The 18,049-nt window shown below is 42.2% G+C and overlaps 1 protein-coding gene across 5 annotated transcripts in view; it reads left to right on the forward strand.

Moving 5' to 3' along the window:
- TSPAN4 (tetraspanin 4) overlaps positions 1-18,049 on the forward strand; it is a 435,635-nt gene that overhangs the window by 345,760 nt on the left and 71,826 nt on the right. The gene's annotated exons all lie outside the window — the stretch shown is intronic.

Raw genomic sequence — 18,049 nt, forward strand, 5'->3', positions numbered from 1 at the left:
ATGTAGTGTCTAATAGCTTGGATGGCAAAAGCCCACAGAGTGTAGGTGGGAGATGCCTTCTAGTCTCACGTTGCTTGAAATCGTGTGGAAGCTTTGGAGCTTTCTGGTTTGGGGAGAGGGAGGTACCTTTCTGTCAGTTTTCTCTACCAAGTGCATGCAAATGATTTCTTGGAGTGTAGAATAGAATAGACTATTTCAGTTGGAAGGGACCTGCAATGATCATCTAGTCCAAGTGCCTGACCAGTTCAGGGCTGACCAAAAGTTAAAGTATATCGTTAAGGGTGTTGTCGAAGGGTATTTACCTCTTAAACACTGACAGGCATGGGGCATCCACCACCTCTCTGGGAAGCCTGTTCTGGGGTTTGACCACCCTGTTGGTAAAGAAATGCTTCCTCATGTCCAGTCCAAACCTCCCGTGCCACAGCTTTGAACCATTTCTGTCACTGGATCCCAGGGAGAAGAGCTCAGTGCCCCCCTCTCCACCGCCCCTCCTCAGGAAGCTGGAGGGAGCAATGAGGTGGCTCCTCAGCCTCCTTTTCTCCAGACGAGGCAAACACCACGTCCTTAGCCGCTTCTCAGAGGACATTCCTTCCAGCCCTGTCACTGGCTTTGTTGCCCTCCTCTGGGTGCATTCAGGGACCTTAACCTGCGGGGCCCAGAACTGCACGCTGTCCTCGGGGTGAGGCCGCACCGACGCTGGATGCAGCAGGATGCCCACCTCTTCGGACCGGCTGGTTCTACCGTGTTTGACGCACCACGGGGTTCGGTTTGCCCCCCTGGCTACCAGGGCTCACTGCTGGCTCATCGTGAGCCTGCTGCTGACCAGCATCCCTAGATCCCTTTCTGCAGGGCTGCTATCCAGCTACTCCTTTCCCAGTTCATACTTGTGCCTGGCGTTACTCTGTTCCAAGTGCAGGATCCAGCATTTGGACTTGTTAAATTTCATCCCATTAATCATAGCCCAACACTAATCTAGATCCTTCTGCAAGGCCTCCAGTCCCTCAAGAGAGTCAACAGCACCTCCCGGTTTGGGATCACCAGCAAGCTTGCTAATGGTGCATTCAGCTCCCTGCACCCGAATCGTTAACAGATGCGTTGAATAGCACTGGCCCTAGAATTGAACCCTGAGGAACGCCGCTGGTGACTGTTCACCAGCCAGATGTAGCCCCATTCACTGCAACCCTTTCAGCTCTGCCCTTCAGCCAGCCCTTCACCCAGCACACTATGAACCCACTCATCCCACAGCTGGACAAATTGTACAGAAGAATGCTGCAAGGGACAGTATCAAAAGCCTTACTAAAATAAAAAAATATTATATCTACTGCCTTCCTTCATCCACTGGGCGAGTGACCTCATCATAGGAGGATACCAAATCAGTTAAGCAGGATCTTCGCTTTGGGAACCCATGTTGACTGTGCCTGATGATTGCATTATTCTTGAAATGCCCTTCAGCAGCATCCAGTATAATCTTCATAGTTTTTCCAGTAATTGAGGTTAGACTAACAGATCTGTAGTTCCCTCAGTCTTCCCTCACAACCTTTTTTGTAGACTGGAATAACATTGGCTAGCTTCTAGTCAGCAGGAACCTCTCCAGGCTCCCAGACTTTTGGTGGTAAATGCCTGAGAAGAGTCCTGCCATAACATCTGCTAGCTCCTTTAGAACTCTTGGATGAATCCCAGCAGGTTCCACAGACTTGTGAGCATTCAGCTGATACAGCAGGTCCCTTAGAATTTCAGGGGCCACAAATGGAAAGTCATCATTCCCACGCTTGTGGTCCTCCACCTTGGTGGACTGGGCAGCTCAAGGTCCGTCAGTATTATTAGAGACGGAGACAAAAATAAATTGAATGCCTTTGCTTTTTCTTCATCCCTATTAGTCCGATGACTGCCTTCAACAAGTATTGGTCCAATGTTTTCTTTAGACCTCCTGTTGCTATTAACATACTTAAAAGAGCTCTCCTTATTATCTGACACAACACTGGCCAGTTTCAACTCCTTTCATGTCTTCTCCCTGCATGCCTGAACCGCAGCTCTGTACTCTTGCTGTGAAGCCAGACTTCACTTCCAGAGCTCATGCAGTTTCTGTTTCCTTGAGTTCCAGAAGTTCCCTGGTCAGCCAAGCTGGCCTTCTGTCCCACTTGCCTGACTTTCAACACAGTGGAATTGCCTGCTCCTGTGCTTCTCAAAGACTGACCAACATCTGTGGACTCCTGAGCCCGCAAAATCGGATTCCCAGGGTGCTCTGCTAGGTAGCTCCCCAAATAAAGTTTGCTCTCCTGAAGTCCAGAGTAGCAACTCTGCTGTCCTTTTTTCCCTCATTACGCTGAAAATTTTCAGTGCAACTGTTTCATGGTCACTGTGGCCAAGACAGTCACCTACCATTGCATCCTACACGAGTCCGTTATTCACAAGCAGCAAGTCCAGGAGAGCATCTTTCCAAGCTGGCTCACTGAGTATCTGTGACAAGAACTTATCTCCTACAAACTTCAAGAATTTTCAAGACCTGTTCGTCACAGCAGTATGATATTCCCAGTGGATGTCTGGGAAGTTGAAATTTCTCATAAGGACTAGGGATACCGATCCAGAAATTTCTCCTAATCGCTTGGAGAGTAACTCATTGGTGCTTACATCCTGGCTGCACAATAAGTAATAGGCACCCACTTCTCCTTTGTTTTGCCTTCCCCTGATCCTCACCAGAGGCTCTCAACCACATCATCACTAACTGTAAGGGCTGTGCAATTGAGTCTCTCCCTTACACAGAGTGTGACGTCTCCACCTCGCCTGCCTTGCCTGTCAGGCCCTGAACAGCCTGTAGCCCTCCATCCCTGCACTCCGCTCATGGGACTTGTTCCACCAAGTCTCACTAATACCAATGATACCGTAACTCTGGGAGCTAACCAACAATTCCAGTTCACCCTGTTTGTCTCTCATCCTGCGTGCGTTGGTTTACAAGTATTTCAGATACACTCTTGAGCCCTCTGTGCTCCAAGGAACAGTGCAAGTGTTCCCACTAAGATTGCCACCCTCTGGCAGTACCATGCCAACCCTTGACTTACCTAATGCAATCCTGTTGGTGTCCCCTTACCCCACCAATTCTTTTATTCACACGCGCACACCCCCAAGCAAATCAGAGACCACAGTCACTGAGCAGAAAGGAGTTTTGGTTCAGTGAACACAGAAAGTCTTGAAATTAGGAGTGAATGTAGAGCTCCTCTAGAATAACAAAAATTGCTGAGATAGCATATCTCAGGATGAAAGTCAAGGATGGAGAGGGAACGTTTATCCAGATCACTGAGTCTGGAGGGAGCTAGTTAAGGAGAGTAGGCTATTTACTCAAGGGATTTTCCTTCATGTTTCTCTGCTTTATCTTTCCACTTTCATTTACCCTGCTATGCTTTCCTCCCTTGCGATATTTCAGCCATGTACTTTTGATACCTGTCCTGTGAGAGAGGGTCATCTTAATGGCCGGTCACACCTGGAGACATGGGAAAGAGAGGAGGTACACTGAAAATTGGATTTGATACTTTTCTTTTGTTATTTTTGTCCTGGCAAAAGCCAGTTGCATTAGAATAGTCTTTGAGATGCGCCACGTGCCAGGTAAGATCTCATCAATCTGGACTAAGCACCGAGCATTGCTGTTGCTTGATAGGCAAAGCTCACTCACCCTTGGGAGAGCGAGAGACCATACTGGGACTGAAATGCCAGAAAAAATACTGAAGTGAATGCCTCTTGGAGATTCATTTCGTTGTGTGAAGATGAGCTGTTAAAGGCAGGCTCTGAGGACTACAGCTTTTTGTCCCTTGGGTTGTGTTTTCCCTGTTAAATTGTTCATGGAACAGGAACGGAGTCTGCTGAAATTGTCATGAGATGTTTTCTTGTTACTGAGCTTCTAGTTTAAAGTTTGAAATCAGTCATTTAATTTTAAGTAGCTACAGGTCATTAATTATGAGTAGGTTCTCTACAGTAGAGCTGCAGACTGTAAGTGGCCTCGTGATGTGTTACTATTTAAGACTTTCCTCTTGATTCACAAATACAAATTTCAGTCTGAACTTAACTGAGAGATTTCAGACTGAGAGTCCCTTCTCTGCCTTCCACCTTCATATCCAGAGAAGCTAATTTTGTAGTTAATCCAAGATTATGGTTCACTATCCAAAATACCCTCTTGGTCTGTTTGGATAAAGTTGTGTTTCTCCAGGTTTGACTTCCTTTCCTGTCCCACTGCCACGTATGTGTCTGATTTTATTGTCTAGTCAGACCTGTCCCACTCAGCACAGACATATTGCAACAGTCTCTGCCCTGAAGCTCATTTATTCTCTTGCCTATTAAATTTGTATAAAATTCCAGTGTTTTGTTTTGGGGATATCTCCATTAATACACGGCCTGATGTCATGAGACTGTTCTCTAGATTTCCTCTCCTTGCTGAAGGCTGTAACATTTATATTTGAAAGCTTTTTATTTTTCCACCTGTGGCATTTAAATTGCAGTATACCCTGTGGACATTTCAGCTTTGTCAGATTGACTGTTATTAAGCTGTAATCATTTATCATCATTGGCAATGATTTTATTTCTGGGTGGGTTTTTTTAGCAGGTATTGCAGAACATTTATTAGTAAACTACTGTGAGCATGCAAAGACTTAAGATATATAATTTATAAAGCTGTATTTATGTGGCAGTGCTTTATGATGGAAGGTTGTGCTGAGAAAGCGTTTGAGATGACGGTTTATTTTTAGATGAGCCAGAAGTCTTTGTTTCCATCTCATTTCAGGCCCCAGCACAGAATGATTGAGGATCTGCAGAAACCCAAAAGCTTTTTCCCCTCTAATGGCAAGAGAGAGTGTGTAAATAAAACTGACAAACATAAAAATTCAATAAACTACAACTGTTTCATGAATTTATAACGTGAGGGCACAAAGTAATAAAAAAGCTATAAATTCATGTCACTCATACTCCTTTATTAAGAGCTACTAAGCAATGCACGTAATGGGCAGTGCAAGCGTGTAAGTGTAGCTGAATGTTTTCTGTGAGCATTGACTGGAAGGGACTTGCTAAATTGAGATAATTTGATTCTTCATGCTTGCTTTGTGTGTTTGCACACACATGGGGTTTTAGTATCTATGCAGTGGCATGTTTTTATGATAAGGAAGAAAAAAACAGTATGTAATTTTAATTAATAAGGGTAGATGAGTTAATTTCCAAATTATCTCAGGGAGGATTGTGAAATTTCATAACCTGATACTTGGAGAGAGAATCACCTTTTCTGTCTTTTAGGTAACAGAGCAAGGGAGGGAATTTATGTTTAAGTCTACTCTGCTTGCTCTGGCTACCCTACAATCACTACATAGAGTAGGTTTCCCAAAGGATGATTTGTCAAAGATGCATATTCTGGGGTAGGCTGGGGTGACTTTTGGAGACGCCTGTTTCTTTCCAGTGACAAAAGAAACTGGGCAGATGGATTTGAGCTGGGATCCAGGTTGCCCTAACTCTAGGCATTGGGCTACTGTTGCAGTCAGGGGAATTCTGGTCAATGCCATTAGTGGTGTCTAGGGAGCTATTCAGCTGATCAAAGGCAGGCTTAAACCATGATGAGCCACATTGATTTCTAGACACCGCTAATGGCATTGACATCTAGAGTTAGGTGACCTGGATCCCACCCTAGATATCTAACAGCTAATTGTATAGACCTGAAGTTAGAAGAAATATTTGCCATCTTTCTGTGTTGTATCCTGTAGCATTTGACAAAAGAAAATGGGAGTTTAGTGCCGAAATCTTCTGCAGTTTAGAAGTTTTAACAGTGCTTATATGACCAGAGGTAGGTAGCCCTTAGTGTAATCTCATTGTTTGGACAGTCCCGGTGGGAATGTTGTACTTATTTTTACTTCATAGTTTTTGCACTCATTTCCACAGATCTGTGAAACAGAAAAGGCAAAATAAAATGTGAAAGCAAGGGATTCTGTGGGCTGTCCTATCTGTACGTTGCAATGAAGCTGCTGATTACAGATCTGTTGAACTAAATGTGTTTTTTCTGAAGCATCTGAAATGCTTCCATAGCAGATATTTGCTTGGTGATAAGAAAGGACTGTAGCGTTTCCTTTGAGGATAACTAGCACAGAAAAAGATTATTTGAGGTGGCATTCATTACTGATGGCATACTGCCCATGCTTGGAAGTGGCTTGGGATACAGGCAATTGCATATAAATAGAACCAGTAAGAGTGCAGAAAAGCCTCAATGTGCTATTATATAGCAAATCCTGATATAAATAATCATCAAAAATTGCTTACATAAAACAAGGGAATAATCTTTGCTTTCTCTTGTACTCCCACCCCATTAGAATAGGTTTTTTGACAAGGCATTTGAACTATTGAAGTGAGAGATGTTATTCCAGTCACAACACTGGTTTTGTTCCAAGGGACTGCTTACATGGCATTGTTAGGCAATTGCGATTGCAGTAAATATTTTGTTTGCCTGTACAAATATTATTAACAATCCATTAAGAAGAACCCATAAAAGATTCAGAAAGCATTTTTCTCAGCTTTCTGATTGTGTTCAGTGAAAGAAGATGAGCTTTTGTGATGTGAGGCTGCTTGTTATTAGGGGGTGAGTATTGCTCACAATTTCGTTATTGATCAGGGGATCAATACCGAACATAGTAGAAATCCTTCCTATGACCATGTGAGGCGCTTATTGATGGGACTGTTTAAAAAAAAGAGTTCTTACTAAAAGCCAGTTGTGGAGTACAAGTTTGGTCATTCCTCCCCATCTCTGTGGAAAGCTAAACCTCAGAAAAGGAAAGTCTTGCTGAGTATTAATGTATTTCACATTTCATCATTAGTATTGCTATTGCTGGTATGATTACCTGTTCTCCATGGTGCTATGTTTGTATTTGCATGTTGGATACATGTTGGTTTTGGTGATTGTTGGTTTGTTTTAATACAGGAAAGAATACTAGGACAGTGAGTGGTCATTTTTCATGTGAGCTGTTACGGCAGTCAAGGGGTTAAATTGCATCCCAGAGAGTAATTGGTTTTCATTGTGAAATGTGGCAGAGGCTGGTGGTGGGGAGGGAAAAATAAAAATAAAAGGAGAAGGTGGGAAATTATGTTGCAGTGATCTGAACCAGTCTTTCATTGTACAGTTTGATTCATGAGGCCTCAGCACCCCCATCTTGGACTTCAGCTGTTTTCTTGTTTGTTTTAAACCCAACACTAACCTCACACTTTTTGTTACTTCCATTAATTGATGCCATAGTGTTGTTCTGATACGGACTAGGATGTGTGTCTAGCTTTACTGGAAGCACGAATATTGAGAAGCCTCTCCAATAGCAATTAGATTTTTTACGCCTGTGATTCATTCAGATAGAAGGGTTACACTGGAGTCATGTCCCACAGCTTTTTTTTTTTTTTTTTTTTTTTTTTTCATCACAGGAGCTGAGATACAGTGTAAAAGTCCTCCTACTGCTGCCCCAAACTTCCCTGTCCCTGCTGGGGATGGGCTTGACTCCTGAGCAGGGCTTGAGCTCCTCAAGGAAGAGCGTTAGGCATGCCAGGGATTAGCCCAAGAGTCCTGTGCTTTTTGGGGAGGGACCTGGAGAGCGGTGGGAAATAAAAAAAATATATATATTTGTATTTCCCCAGGTGTTGCCAGCACCTGGTCAGGGAGAGCAGCCCGCAGGCACAGTATCTGTGATGGGACCGAGGGAAGGGAGTCCTGTGTTGCTGGTGTTCCCACCGACCTCAGCACCAGCCCTCTGCCGTCAGCTGGTGGGCTTAAAAGCAGTATTTGATGGTGACCCTATATATCCTTGTTGACACTGTTACTGCCTGCTGGGTGAGCTTCAGGAAGGTGAACGGGAGGGAAGAATGTGGCATAGTTGCATTGCTACTGGTGGAACTGGAGAAGACCTGTTCTGTCATGTAGACCGTATGTTTGCAAAGACAGCCCATTTCCCTGTCTTTGAAAAGGTCTCAGTCAGGAAAATTAACCATAGTTACAGTGGAATACATCAGCACAATTTGAGACCTGGGGAAGGATGCTCTTAAAATTAGCCTTGAAATATAAAGAGCCAGACCCGTTAGGAAAAGCTACGTGCCCCCCATACCAGGACTGAAACCAGAGACTCTTTTTGTGATCTTACTCAGCTTCCAGAATGAAGTCCAACTTCTGCCAGGGTGCATTGCAGGAGATTCTTTGTTCAGACTATTTAATCAAATATTGGTTTATATAGTCAAGACTCTTTAATTTTTGAAAGGTTTTATGAGGGAGGGTATCAGCTTTAGCTGTCGTCATTTTTTTCCATAGTATCAGCAATTTTCTTCTTTTAGATACACAACTAATTTTGAATTTCAACTATAGTATCTGTATTCACTATGGTTGTTCCTATAGCAACCAGCCTTGTGCAATCTACATACCTCTATGGATGGATTAAACATGCGATATAAAAATGTTTTTAATTTTATTTTTCTGCCAACTGTGTCTGTTAGCACATTTTTAAAGAAGTTTGAGTAATATGACATAGGAAAACCACCTCTCTCATCTTCTCCTTAAGAAACCTGTTTGCTTATCTTTGCTTTTTATATAACCCCTATCATTTTATTATTTCACTACCTCTTACTCTAAACCTATCTAATGCCTCTAGGGGAGAGAAAATCACTAAAGACACCAAATCTGGGTTTTATCCAATGCAAGGGATCTGTGGTCAACCAAGGAACTGAGCTGTGGCCTCTGGAGTCATTATTTGAAGGTCATTATCCTCAGTTTCACTCAGCATCTCACCAAATGGCTTAGGTAAAATTCTCTGTCAATAATCTTCTTTACAGAAATCACAGCCTTTATACTGTATAAAAGACCAAACTTTACCATTTTATTTACTTCTATTGCTTTCAGTACATAGTGCTATGTATGTGACAACAGGTGGCTAAAATTCAGTCTGGGGCCCCAGATCTGGTCTTTTGCTGGTTTATGCTACAAAGTAATTTAAAAGGTTGTATGTTATTTTAGGGATGGGACAGAACAGGGACTCCAGAGCATACCCAGTTTTCTTCCATTTCTGCTTCTTTTTTAAAAGATTTAACTTCACTTGATGGATTCTGATCCCAGACCTCATGCATGTATTCCTCTTTACAGCCGTATTGATTTCATTACAGTAATCCCAGGTGGATTTAGAAATTACATTTGAACAGCAGATGAAAAAGCTTTAACACTTTCATTTTGGCAGCAGTTAAAGCTAGAACCTGAAAAGAGACATACTCTTTTTGTTGTTGAGTATTCATCCATTTCCCTCTTCTGACTCACGCATCTGCTCTGCATTTCAGTGGGTTGTCATTAATTCAGTACTTTACTCATAATCCTTAATTTGAATTAGAGTTTAGGCAAATTTCCAAATTGGATTCTTGTGACACTGATAATCACCAATTTGTGATATTCTGTGATCATGTTTAATCTTTTATCAGCCACACTGCCTTAATAGGTCATCCTCATCTGTTCTATTTCTGAAAGGTTTTCCATCCTTGGTGATATGACTTTGTTGTATGGGGCAATTAAGTGCACTGCAGAAGTGGCTAATTAAAGTCAGTGGCATTTAAGGACATGCTTTAAATGCTTTGCTTGGGTAAGGATGTGTTTGAGCACACATTTAAGCGTTTCAGTGAATTTTGAGCCCATGAAAGGAAAGCATCACTTTTAGATTGGGTGTATTAACTCATAAATGTTGTAGTTTGGTTCTTCTGCAACTGTAGTTGATAGATAACTATGATTTAGAGGAACAAGTGTGCAGGGGAATGCTACTCATAAAACAGCAGGGATTAACTGAATGACTTTTTATTCACTTTTCCGTTAGTGGGATGTCAGCATGATATTCTGTCTTTCGACGTCTTCAATTGTCGCCAAATTTACTTTGGTTGTATGAGACTGCAATTTAGTGCTGGAGCTCAACTGGGGAAGAATAATAAATTTCTTAAGCTTTTGAGGCTCAATCCCCACAAGGATAACTGAAAAAGCAGCATTTTACATTTCCATTATTGACAGTATGAAAATGAATGCCCTTCTTGTGAGGTTCCTTTGCCCACATAGAGCTCCAAAGTTCTGTTTGTAGACTTTCTAGGTTTGATAGAAACGCTCTTGGTATTTGTCAGGTGCACGCACTTGATGGAATATCCTAAACCAAAGCCTATTTATAGGAGTGAAGTGTCTAAAAGGAACATGAAGTGTGTTTCTTTGACCCTGTGACAAGACTACAGAGCAGTTAGAGGGCAGCGAGGGTGTGAATGCCACGATGTTGTGCTGGCAGGCAGAAGATGGGTTAGGACTGTAGACCTCAGCTACATGTACGCGTGTAATGGTTGCTTCCCTGTCGCGCAGGGTATCAAGTTCAGGCCCAAGGAAGATGGCGCGTCATGTCTTCTTTGAAATCATGTTGAGCGCTGTACGTTGTGTTGTACCACTGACAAGACAGTGGCTTGTAAAGAGGAGGCAGACAGCATGTTAATCAGCTCCTAAGGAAAAGTCTAGTATGACATCCTGGCCAGATCCTTGGCTGTTCTTGATCAGGGTGCTGCCTGATCAGTCATGCTGGTTGACACCAGCGGGGAACACCAGCCTGCAACTCTTGGAGGCGTTTGGTTGTTGCTTGTGTACATAAAAGCCCATATTGCAAAATGAGATTTTTGTATTTGAAACTAATTTTTAAGGAAAATGAAAAGAATGTGGGATGGCAGGGCTAAACAAGGAGTTTCACAGAGCTCTTAATTTTTAGCTGCTTACGTGCAGAGCTGAAGATACTGCTATTTGAAATGCTTTGTGCTTCACTCAGTTGCACTTTTTTAAAGCATCTCCCTGTAAGTCATAGAGTAAGTGAAAGAGTTAAAAAATGAATTTAAATTACACCAGAACAAAATAGAATTTTGGCTTGAGAGGACATACCGCGGTGAGTAGATGTTGTTGTAAAAGAAAGTATTGAGGCCTGGAATAGAGCAGCATCTATTTGTGATGTGTCATTTCTGTGGGATAATGTCTGTCTGCTGGCTAGAGCTAGCACTTGTTAGGAGCTGAGACCAGACGTGCCTGTCTGAGCAGCAATGCAACTGAGAGCCCATTTGAATTAGATAAGGACAGGTTTTCCTGACTTGTTCCTTTTTACAGAGGGGCTTTGCAGAACAGAGGCCTGGAGGGCTCTTTTTTCTTTTTTTTTTTTTTTTTTTTTTCCTGTACAAACCTCATGATGTGCCCTACTGTTGAAATCCCAAGCCCCAATGGACTTTTGAGGTCTATTCCAAGGCTTGATAAACTGGAATATTTTCTGCCCTTATTTATGGTTCTCTGAAAAGACTTCTACAGGGGACTGCACTGACTCAGCCAGCCTGACAATCGAAGGGCTGAAGAGATGTGGATGGAATATGGGGTGGAAAGGACATGCTTTGCGTTCAGCCAAGCTTTAAAAGGTGACTTAGTCCCTAGAGTGGGAAATCAGGGAGTTTTTTACATGGATCTAGAGGATCCATAAACCTAGTTCTCATTGATTTTTTTTTTTTTATGTGAATTATGAGACAGCTCAAGTACTCTGGAGTGATGACAGCTGAAAATTTGCTGGCAGCTGCCCAGGTTCCATAAACAATACTGGAAAACGGGGGCCATGGCTGCAAGAACAGAAGGCAGCACTATAGAGAAGGAAGTACATGTGTGTGAAGAGCTGAAGTGGAGGTATCCTTATTCTGCGTTAGAAATACAGTTAGATAATTTCATCCTTAATTTAATCCTTTTATTTTTTGTTAATGTACTAGAGCATAACCACTGTGGCTTTTCTAGTTTGGCTATTGATTGCACCAACACAAGAGTCTGTTAGGTGTGGCATAAGTTGTAGAATTCCCTGCAACTATTCTATATCAAACTGCAAAAAATCTAGTGGACTGCCTGCGTAGAGATTAGCAGGTCTTGTTCCATGTTTGCTAAGGCTGATAGAGACTGGATAGGATCCATACATCCGCTGGAAAAGAGATACAGCTTTTATAGGTCAAACGGATCTGAGGGAGAGAAAGAGTTTTTGAGGTTGTTTTTAAATTTGATGAATATGATGAATGAACAGACTTCTAAATTTGAGTTTGAAATAAGCTATGCTTTCATTGATACAAAACCTAGAGTATGATATGTAGGTAAGGTGAAGCAAGAACTTAACTCTTTGATTGTTGTTTGTATCTATAACCCTGTCTCTGAACCTAGGCTGATACCAAGCAAAGCAAGCAAGCAAAACAAAAATCAAATTCAAACTGTAAGTGAACATTAAAACTAGGGAGGGGAAGAGGGTGAAGTAAGGAGAACATACTAATGCCCATGATTTTGGAAAGGTTCATCTAGCTGAGTACCCTATTTTTGGTCATGGGATGCTTAGAGAGTATATGAAAAAGGAGAGATAACAGGACATTTTTATCAGCTGCTCCAATTAACAGTTTAAGGTCTTCCCCTGCAAGGGCTGCCTGCAAAATGTCATTTTTAATAAATGCTAGGATACCTTGCCCTCCTTTGTGTAATCCATTTTTGAACCTGCTTATATTTTGACATTCACAAAACCACGGTGATGAATTCCAGAATTTAATTAAATGTTTTGTGAAGAAGTACTTGCTTTTATTGGGTTTCAATCTGCAGACCAAATAACCCCTAGATTTTTTTTTTCTTAAGAAGAATGAATAATGGTCCTCTCTTCACCTTTCCCATCCCACATTGGTGTTTATGGACTGCTGCTGTTCCACTCTGTTCACTGTCAGGAACATGGTCTGATCTTTTTTCAAGTATTTTTTCCCTAGTTCTTTTTAAGTTGTTGCTAAAAGGACACATCTCAAATCATGGCCATTTTGCGTGAGGTTTGCACGTGTCCTTCAGTTCTACGCTGCTGAGCTCTAGAGCTTCAATACGCTAAGGGTAGAAATGTTCCTCGTTCCCCTTTTACAACTCCATTTAACTTTCTAAAATCAGAGGCAGAAAGGGATTAGACTTTATACCATCCTTTATTTGTTAAATTTCTGTATGCTATCCCATATTTGTTAAAATCCAGACCTCTGGCTAGCAACAGAAATGCAGCTTATGCTACACTACCAGTATATGTCACACAAGCTGTGCTAGTGTCCACCCACCTGGTGGGACACCATCTACACATTCAGTCATCCTGCACCGGGGTAGTTGGTAGCGGTGGTGTGCTGCAGACGGTTGTCTGTGGGGCTTCAGAAGTCTAATGGCCATGAAGTGCCAGCTTGAAGGTGTTTTGCAGAAGTGGCCACTCCTTCCTCCGAGACAGGCAGCAGCTACACCCACAGGCTGTTTCGCATGTCCATGTTAGAGCGCTGTGGTCTCTGCATTAGTGCGCACACTTCTGCTTTTTCCATGTAGGATTCTGGATTCGTTTGATCCTGGTAATGTATACATGTATTCCATTTCCACCTCCTCTGTGTGCCTTGTGAAAGGAACAGTAATTTAAGTATGCCTTACATTATAGAGAACATTTGCTGGATGGTCTTCACATTGCTACTATTAATACTTTGAGGCTGATTTTTCCATCATATACTTGTACTCCATAGTTAGAGGGGGAAGCTCATTCACACAGGAGTAACTGGATAGCAAGTGGGATTGAGAAAGCCCTTCTAGTTTAAATGTATGGAGACTGGGGGAGAAAATTCCTTCAATTGAGTTAGTTTAACTGCAAAACAGCTGGGCATACCTTCTACTTGGATTCTGTTATCAGTGTATTCTTTAACACACAAGATTTTTATTTTTTTTAATCTAAAGGAGGAAGTATGATGGGTAGGTCCTAATCAGATACAATATAAGAAGCCTCAATTAGATGCATTTTCCGTGTAATAAACCCAATGAAAAAAAAACACTTAAGGACCCGAACACCATTATCATGAACAATGAGGCAATTTCTCCTGCAGTGTTTTAAGTGTGTAGCTGTAACTTCAGAATAATTTTCTCCAACAACATGCATATATCCAGGGCTGTTTGGGATTACTTTGTTTACTATACTGTAAGATCAATTCTAAATGTATGCACTGAAGTCTGAATAATTTATTTTCTAGCCCATTAGAACAATTTGGAGGATCTAATTCTGTAGGCAGCTTTTCTGTCAAGACAGTGAGTGCATACCTGTCTGTGTATCTCTTGGGGAAGGAGAGACAGACCAAATCTATGCTTTTAGAGTAAGCCACCTGCTTTACTGCTTGATTCCGCTGTATAAATGCCGATGAGCAATTTGACTTGAGCAGAATAAACTGCTCCTCCTACAGCCAATTCCAAAGTCTGGGGCTTGCAAAGAACCCGCTACTCTTATCTTTCTGCTCACAATTTTGCAACTCGGGCACAGACATACTAAACAGCCTATTCAACAATTATGCTGATGTCTGCCCTGAAACAGACACTTAACTCAAATCTCCTAAGACTTAGGGATGTGACACTATCCTTTCTGGTGCCCCACTGTTTTGGCCTTAGAATAAAAGATTTGACCAAGAAAATGCAACACTTATTGGGAAAAAAATTGTTGGAGGAAGCTGAATTTTTTTCCCCAGATTTTTCCATGAGCTGCCTTGCTTGCGAGAGACTGTATTGTCATGAACAATTAGGCAAATAATGTGTTAAACATTTCACAAGAAAATTTACAAAAATGCTGTTGTCAGTAGCCTGGCATCTTTGAGGGGGATTTGGGATTTTTCTTGTTTTTAAAAGTCAACCCTGCACTCATCACATGTAGTCAATACAGACTCTTCTTTGGCTGCCAATAAGATCAGGTTCAAGCCGTAGATTACTTGCTAATCTTTTTGTTTTAATGTTTTATCTTTTAACCATGACAGCTTCACCATTTGCATGGAAGCCCCTGAACTGTCAAGAGTAGCCCTGTTAATGGCTTTGGTTTTGTTTAATTTCACATCTTGGCAAGCCCTGAAAGCTGTCAAGACTTACCATGTATGTCATCACTCTGCTTCTGACTGTTCGACAAAAACGGGGATGGGGGGTTGGAGATGGGGTATGGAGAGTAAAAGTGGAGGAAAGGGAACACCATAAACGACTTGGTAAAATGATCTGTAACTTAACAGCTCCTTAGATACCAAGACAAAGGAATCAAAACAGACAGACAGCATAGAACTAACTCTAACAGTTTTCTTTTCACTCTGATCCAGAATAAACAAACGTGATCCCTCTGATCCCTGAATGTTAGACTGGGAATTATGCTGCTATTCAGTTCAGAATGGGAGGGGGGGTGAGCTTTTTTAGAGTTTGGGAGTAGAAAATACTCGCCTGTCATTGGAAAGGCTCCTGTGATGTCTTGGAGGGGTCTTGGGACCGTTAACTGGGTGCTGGAGTGTATAAAGGTAATTGGACAGAGACTTCCAGGCGTGTGTCTCTGGCTGGCGGAGCAAGGGCTTCAAAGAGCAGTTTAAAACTAGAGTTAAGGGCAGCCTTTGGCTCCCAGGGCCCGGTGTGGCAGCTTAGCGATGTTATTCAAGGACCAAGAGGGAACATTCTGGTGTGGGAAAAGGAACAGGGCTAAATGAAGGTGGAGTAGCCCTCAGTACTGTGTGCTGACATTTCCTAACCAGTACTTTGTGAAATCCAGTTTGAACCAGATGGTTTAATGCTTAAAGGATCTCTTTGTGCATTTCAGAGTTCGGTTAATCGATCTAAGAAAAAGCTGTGCATTATCTCATAGAAAATAGGAAGCTAATGAGCTGCTAGAGAGCCTGGTGTGTATTAGTGTTATCTCAGAATCAAGGGCAATGTAGTGAGATGCTCCTGCTGACCAACTGACCTGAATATTCAGCCCTGATCTAAATGGGTACAGCCTCAGTCACGGCATTTTGCTTGAACTGTCTCCTGGTTTTGTGATGTTTTGAGCCACTGATGAGCTCCCAGTTTCTGCAGGCAAGAATGACTTTGGAGGGAGATGATGCTGGAATTAAATGTCCCAAGGACAACGATGTCTCAAGCATTAAGTTCTTTATGATGCCTAATGGGTGATGGAGGAACAGGCAAGCCGGTCTGTCTTGCCTTTATTAGACACAGTAGTGTCCTTGGTGAGACCAAATTTCCATAATGCAAACTATAGTTGTGGGTGTCAGTATCACTCAGAGTGGCGTAGCAACATGGGGAGCACAAAAGGTGATGAAATAAGCTGCCTCTTATTGGTGCTGTTGAATTGCTTCGGAACAAAGAGCTGAAGATAATGGCTAAACATATTGCAAGGTGATGCTTCTGCTGCTGCTGCCCGTCTGCCTTCGTTAGGCTTAATTAGACCATTTGTGTCCTCACTGTGCCTGTAGCTCCCAGGCTGATTTGGAGGCAGAACATCCACCAGGCTGTGGAGGCAGAAGCACGGTTCTTCCCATCCCATTCCTCGGCCAGTTCAGTGCTATTCCCGACTATTTCAGTGCTCTGCCCATTTGGTTTTAACTTGGCTGTCTGCCACCTCTCCTTTATGCTGTTCTGTAGTCCAGTAGACCTTCAGAGTTTTATCATCATTTTAGGGAATTTATTCCTTTTTTTTTTTTTTCCAATTTTTGTTTTCCTTGTGCCATGTTGATAGCTTTTGTTTATACCCCCTTGGTTATCCTAAATTATTTTCTATGGGTTACCTTCTTTAAATGTTCTTCCCACTCCTCTCCCCTGGTTATTCTTTAGTGATTTTAGACCACATTAAAGATCACTGTCCATAAGTGGGCATAGAGGGGAGGTATTCCTGGTGTATATGGTGTATATGGTCAAGGCATGGACTGTCTCTCTGTGGTGCTTGTAGAGGGCACTTTGCAAAAGGGCAAATGTGGTGATACGGGATGCCTGTATGTGAAAAGGCTGCTGAACAAGGTGATTTGAGTCCCTGTGTCCTGGAGTCTGCCTCCTTTCAGTGGAGACACACAGGCTGATGCCTCAGTGAGGCATAGTTTGGAATGAAATAGCCTGATTTAGAACTGGGGTGAGGAGTCCTGCCTTTGAGACACAGCCACTTTTATTGTCCCTTATTGAGGGGGAACCTTACCAATTAGTATAAGAAATTGCTTTGGCTTTTGTGTTTCTCTTCTGTGTTTCATTTCTGAGGCTTAGCTCGGCCCCAGGATTATCTCTATCTTTTTCCTCCCCTGGTTCATGAGCTGCCTTATGTTCATCCACTTTATGCAGACATTTAATTGATATGCTTCTATGTCTGGCTTACTACTCTGAACACAATTTCTTTCCTAGCCTTTAATTGATTTGGATAATAAAGTGCAATTATAAAACTCAATAAAAATTCGTTATTTTAAAGGGAGAGCAGGAAATAAAGAAACCTAAGTGATGCTCTGCTGTGTGACTGTATATTAATGCAAAATCCCCTTTGGTTTAATTCTATTTAATTGCTCAGCTTTACTTAGATTGTTACAATTCTGCAGGCTTTCTTGCAATTATAAGCAGCACGCTTAAAACCGTTTGTGTTTTTTAAAAGTTCCTTGTGTATATAATAATTGTAAATTTTATGGTTTTGTGGTGGCTGCTGCCTGCACTGGCATCCTCCCTTCTCCTCGCTCACATGCTGGGGAGCCTGTACTGCTGCTCCCCTCTCAAACTTTTCCTAAACCAGCCAAACCCTCTTTTGAGGACTGAATTACCAAACCAGTGGCCATATTAGCAGTAAACATCTCTTTGTGGGGTTTTATTTCTTTTAATGTTATGGGAGGATTCTCCCTCCTTCTCTGGCCCCTTTTACACTCTAAATGCTCTCTTGCTTCCAAGGGAGGCTAGACTTTGGACAGGAATGAACTAAGAAGAGGTGTGAAGTTTCGTACCAGGGGATGCTCTGACAAGACTTGTTCATGGCATGTGCTAGGGATGGGTGATGGTGCATTGGGATGGGCTGGACAGCACTTCAGCCGTTATGGGCAGCTGTCTGAGGTAGCTAAATAGGATATGGATTTTTTTCAATCCCTTTGAGAACTGAATCTTTCAGAATTTCTTCTGTACTCAGTGTCTGCTTTTTCACTAGGGAAGAGGAGAGCTGATATTTGAAGTTGTGTCTTGGATTTAGGAAATTGTGTCTTTTTCTGGAGCGTT

Source organism: Falco cherrug, chromosome 10 (assembly GCF_023634085.1).
Source record: "Falco cherrug isolate bFalChe1 chromosome 10, bFalChe1.pri, whole genome shotgun sequence".
Lineage (NCBI taxonomy): Eukaryota > Metazoa > Chordata > Aves > Falconiformes > Falconidae > Falco > Falco cherrug.